General features: G+C 35.9%; 1 protein-coding gene across 1 annotated transcript in view; it reads right to left on the reverse strand.

Moving 5' to 3' along the window:
* Positions 1–6,000, reverse strand: part of ZSWIM5 (zinc finger, SWIM-type containing 5) — a 105,588-nt gene that overhangs the window by 36,376 nt on the left and 63,212 nt on the right. The window lies entirely within an intron of this gene.

The following is a 6,000-nucleotide window of genomic DNA, read 5'->3' on the forward strand; positions in this document are numbered from 1 at the left end:
GATCTACTGAAATACACTGCTGAAGAGAGCAGAAGGCAAGACAGAAGAGGTCTGCCAGCCATGTGGGTCAGCTCCCCGGCTGCGGATTGAGCTTGTGCTGCAGTGGCTGTTGTGATAGCTTCATAGCTGAGACTTAAACCCTTGTGCACCAGGGAGGTCCTATTTTATATTTATTTTCTTGCATTGTTGTTAATTTGGGGGCAGTATTTGATTTCTCCCCTCAGCTATAGTCCTTGTAGTTCACCAACCACCATAGACTGTGACCTATCACCACAGTCCCTTGTGATGTACTATTCCTAATAAAGTAAGTCCAAATGCCTTAATTTGGCATTCAACGAACTCCTATTCAAGGCCTACCTTTTACTTTTAGTCTTTTCTTCCCTATATTTATACTATGCTTCAGTTAGAAACTTAGTGTTCCCAGAAGTCAACCACATTTCCTTATAACTTTACTTATACTTTTCCCTTTTATTCTCCCTCCCTCTAATCTGTTGTTTGGCCAAGAACCAACATTTCTCATTGTTAACATCACCTCAGTTGTAGAGAAAGGGTACCAGTGACGAATGGAGACCATAGAGAGGCTAACACAGCCAAGGTTCATATACTGCTTAGTTCACTTGGCAGGAGGTGTTCTTTATTACCTCAGTTAATTTGCCCTGTACTTCATTGCCACCGCTCAAAAGTATGTTCATCTTGTGCTCACATGCAAATAAAGGCAGTAGCACTCTTCATAACATTTTATTATTTCTCTTAAAGACCTCCATTTTGTTTTATATTAGAATTATGTATTTCTCATTTATTCCCACCTAAATTGAAATTTGTTAAAGAGCAAGGATTCATTTTTGTACATCATAGTGCTTGAATTATTATTGTACTGAATTTATATTTACAAAATAAACAAATATATGTCTCATTGGCCCTTTAAGTTTATGTTCCAGGTGGGCCAATATGTACTTCTTTTTGTGTCCTGAAAGTGGCAAAGCCAAACAAATATATGCCTTGTTCTTAAATATTTGTTAATAACAACCATTTATTGAGTGCTTCATACATATTGGAGTCTAAGTACTTTTTATATATATATCCTCCCTGGAATGTATGGTCCTAGCGGGGATAAACTGTTTATTTGTTGACATATTTTCAAAGTGTAGATCAGGGCCTGGCATAACAAATACTATTGAGTGAATTCCAAAGAACTCTCATAACAATACTAGGGTCTGAAAATTATTTGAGTATTACTACCCAAATTTAAAAATGCAAAAACCTAAGGTATAGGGTAACATAATAGACATGAGCTAGAATCTATGTTGGTCTATTTTCAGTCTGTGTTTTTTAATATGTTAAGAACTAACTATTACACTAAGCTTATATTACTATGTAGCTTCATATTGCTGCGACCCACCAGTTGGTTTCAGACCCCTAAATTAAGTAAGCTGGATGTTATGTCTGGAAAACAGCCAAATCCATTCTTGGAATATTACTACAGAGAATATAGGTTTAGTCAAAATGAGGCCTTTTCCCCATAAAGTGGATAATAGCATTCTCATCAGTGCAGCGATTTTCAAATGTTAATGTACAGAATAATCACTTTGGGTTTGTATTAAAAATGCAGACTATAGAATCTCACCTCTTATGCTCTTAGTTTTCAATAGTTCTACAGGGACAACTGAGATAAACTAGGGCTAAATCAAGGACCAGGCCTCTGAGTACCTTGTTGCTAAGGGTGAGGATAAGGTAGAACAGCTACGATGTTCCAAGAGCAAAGGGCAAAGATAATTTCAATACCATTCTGATTCATGGGTGGTTCAATCAGGACAAAGTAAGTAAGCAGCAGGACCCATTCTTCCCAGGGAGTCAACCTTAACTGACTGTTTGATAGTGTGCAGGGATACTCCTCTAAGGATTTGAAGTCCCATGGAGAATATCTGGCACCAAGAGTGGAAGAAAATTAGGCACAGTTTATAAATTCCAAGTGCACAGGTTATAGAAAATGTCTGGGGTCAGGTTAGGATAAGGCAAAGCTTTAAACATTACTAACAGTAAAATTTCATGTAAAAGTGCAAGATAATTTGTTTATTTGCTATGAAAGGAAGGAAGATGCACTGTGTAAATGTTTGTTGGGCTATAGTGAACCCAGGGGATGAGAAACTGAGCTATCAAAATGGGTAGCTGCAGCAAAAAGTGTGAGGGAATCAATATTTGGAGCACCTAAGAAACAAATCACAAAGAGTAAGTGTGAGTGTTGAAAGAATCAAGGTCATCTGGGTGAGCATGAATTGGTAAGAGGCCCCCCAAAGATGGTTTTCTAAGACATTTTCATTTATTCAACCAACACCAATTGAGAGCCTATTAAATGCCAAAACCTGTGCCAAATACTGGAAATACAGTGGCAAACAAAACAGATATATAATCTCTATTCTTGTAGAGCTGATAGACAAATTGGGGAAAGGGACAATAAGCAAAAAAAAAAAAAAAAATGTATGTAACCGTGGAAAGACAAATCAAAATTTTTTCTGAGAAAGTAACATTTAGATGGGCACCTGAGAAATGAATAGGAATTAGCCTGGTAGAGAATGGAGGAAATATTGTGTATATTATTTGTTAACAAAACAAAACAAAATCATGAAACAAACTATTAAGTACATCTATGATAAGGTGGAGAGAACATTAAGACTATTCCAGTGAGAGGGCATCATGTGAGAACAGGCAAGAGTTTAATCATGCAACGTTTTGTAGGCCATCTGAAATTTGGATTTTACTCTAAGAGCAAGAGGAAGCTATTGATGGATTTTAAGCAAGAAGTATTAATAGGACAAAATCTGCAGTTATAGAAGTTTCTTTGGGTAACTGTGTGTAGAATGTAATGAAAACAGCAGTGGATATGGAAAGATCAGATAGAGGGCCATGGTAGTTATATAAGTAGAAGATCATAGTGGTTTGATTTAGAATAATGAAAGTATCAACAGAGAGAAGTGTTAAGTGACAAAATATACCTACGAGGTACTGTTAACAGATCTTGCGGTAGAATTCATGTGGAATATAAGAAAGAAAAGGGTGCTAGAAGAAAGAAAAGGGTATTAGGGATACCACAAGATTTCTATACGTTCTAGTAGCTAAATGGTGGTGCTACTTATCAAATAAGAAGGGTGTTACGATACTACAAGATTTTTATATGTTCCAGTAGCTAAATGGTGGTGCTACTTATCAAATAAGTTGCGGCAGAAAATAAATTTGCTCATTTGCTCATGTTGATCATGGGCTGTCTCTATGACATGGAATAGTCTGTTGGAAATAGTCTAGAGCTCAAAAGATCTGTGCTAAGGAAATAAATCTCTGAGGCATAGTAGACAGAGGATATTTAAAGGATGTAGTTGAGATTGTCTATTGAAAAAGAGGAGAAAGCTTAAGATTAACCTATAGGAAATGTCTAAATTAAAGATCAGATAGTAGAGGAGGATATGCATTTGTGAGTGAATGCACAAGAGCACAGATAATTTTAACTAGATAAACTTGGTTTGGAATTCACAACCAACCTCTTCAGCTGCCCCTTACTAACTCTTAAAAAATCTTTTTAAAAAATCATTTGGTTAAAATGTTCTTATATACATTCACTAGTTAGAACATTTTAGCCTTTTCATTAAAAGAGGCAAATATGAAACTACTTACTTTCAGTAGTGGTAAAGTATACCCAATCAATATAAGTGATACTTTAATATTATAATGTGAAATATGCCACAGCAATATAAAAGATGTGGCAAGAAGTGAAGATAAAGTACAATGAATGTCTTTTATAAACATAGGCATCCCTCAGAGATATTTCAGGTTTGGTCACGGACCACCACAATGAAGCAAATATTAAAATAAAGTGAGGGTCATATATTTTGTTTGTTTTCCAGTGCATATAAAAAGTATGTTTGGGCCCTCCCTGGTGGCGCAGCGGGTTAAAGCACAGCACTGAGAATCTAAAGCTGCTTCCGCATGAGTTCGATTCCCGCCTGCCCCGGAGGTGACCACATGGTGTGGCAGACCTCTCCTGACCCGCCCGCTGCTCCCCTCAGCAGTGTACTTCGTCGATCTGCCTGTTCTGTTCCCCACTCTGTCTCTGGTGAAGCCTCCCACTGCCCCTGAGCCTCTGGCCTGTACCCCAGTTCTGTATGCACAAATAAATAAATCTTTAAAAAAAAAAAAAAGTATGTTTGCACAATTAAATGTGCAATAACACTATGTCTTAAAAAATGCATACCTTCACCAATAAATACTTTATAGTTAAAAAATGCTAGCCATCACTCCAATCTTTAGTGAGTCATAATCTTTATGCTGGTAGAAGTCTGTAAAAATCTCTCTGTGAAGTGCAATAAATATAACAGAGCACAATAAGACAAATATACCTGCAATAAATATAACAGAGCACAATAAGATAAATATGCCTGTAATTATAAAACAGGTCATCTTGTGGGTTGAGGCTCTAAGTTAGCTCTGAGGCTGTTAACAATGAGACCTTTTTAAGGGGACTGTTAAGTCTGTGGAATTTTTCTTTCATTCTGAAATATCCTGTTTATATATATTTTTATATGTGCTATAAAAATAGCACATGTGTATGATAAAAAATATACTAAAACAGAAAATGAAAATCCACCTACAATATCACCATTAATTAATATTATGAGATATTTCCTTTCCAGGAGCAGGCTTGGAAGAGTAGGAAGATGTTCTATGTGTTTAAAGATTCAGCAGGAACAGAAATATGACTTCAAACATCATCTCTAGTAATTATAAAATTCTGACTTTTGTCCTTGTTGAACTATATCAGAAATCTATACTTAAATGCTCTGCAAATACCTCAAATTTGAATTGCACTCATCTGCCTTCTAAATTTCATTTCTCCCCTTATGGTGGGAACATTATCATCAAATCTACCAATGCCATGCTAGCTGGACATTCTATAATTCAGTTTTTTCCTGTCTTTGTATTCTTCACACATCACCTGTCTTACACACCTGGATGTAGAATCCAGTCCATGTTAACTCTAAGATATCTCCATTCCCTACCCCATTACCTATATCAGCAATGATTATTAAAAATAGATTAGGAAAGGTAGTGTGGAATACCATGGGACCTGGGGCAGAAAGTGTGGGATAAACTCACGTACAATTATAGTTCTTGGGGAGGACTGAGAATCATATCATAAGTCAATGTGGCAATTTCAGATAAATAAGATGATGTGAGATATAACAAAGGACAGTTTGCTTGAGTACAGTAATAAAGAGGGAAAATACTGCAGTAATGGTAAAAAAAAAAAGAGAGAGAGAGAGAGATGCAATATAGTTCCTGAACCAAAGTGATCAGTTCAAGAAAGGTAAGGAAGCTAGCTATTTTTTAATATTATCACTCAAATAGAGAGAGCTCAGTTATTATGCAAACACCACAATTTTGCATATAAAGCAACAGAAGATTATTTCTTCTAGTTAGTGAGAGTTCCTAAAGAAAACTTGAGTTCAGAAGTCAATTCAGATTGGGTTATAAATAATTTATTTACTTACAAAATAGAACTGTTTACAGCACCTATAGGGTGCTGTTTTGATAACTATGTGAGTTAACAAATTGAAGTCCCTTAGATGATGCCTAAAACATAGGAGAACTTAATAAGCAAAATGAAAAATTGGCCCATGGTTCCTTTTCTCAAAATCCTTCAATATTTTTCAATGATTAAGTCTCTACAGCCTGGCTTCATTATAAAATCAAGCATTTATTTCAGATTTAGCTCTCTTTTCCACTAGGTTATAAGTTTGAAGGTAGGAATGTTTTATGCCTCAACAATCAACACTACTGCCTGCAAGTGATAGGTGTTTAATATATACTTGTTAAGTGAATGCATGAACAGTATTTTCCCCCTCTTTCCCTCCATCTACTGCCCCCCATTATATAGCCAACAAGCACCAAGCTAACAGTACTTTTTAGAATTAACCCTGATACTTGTGGAATCCCAAAACATTAAAGAGAATT

This window comes from Condylura cristata, unplaced genomic scaffold (assembly GCF_000260355.1).
Source record: "Condylura cristata isolate star-nosed mole 26May11 unplaced genomic scaffold, ConCri1.0 scaffold00008, whole genome shotgun sequence".
NCBI lineage: Eukaryota > Metazoa > Chordata > Mammalia > Eulipotyphla > Talpidae > Condylura > Condylura cristata.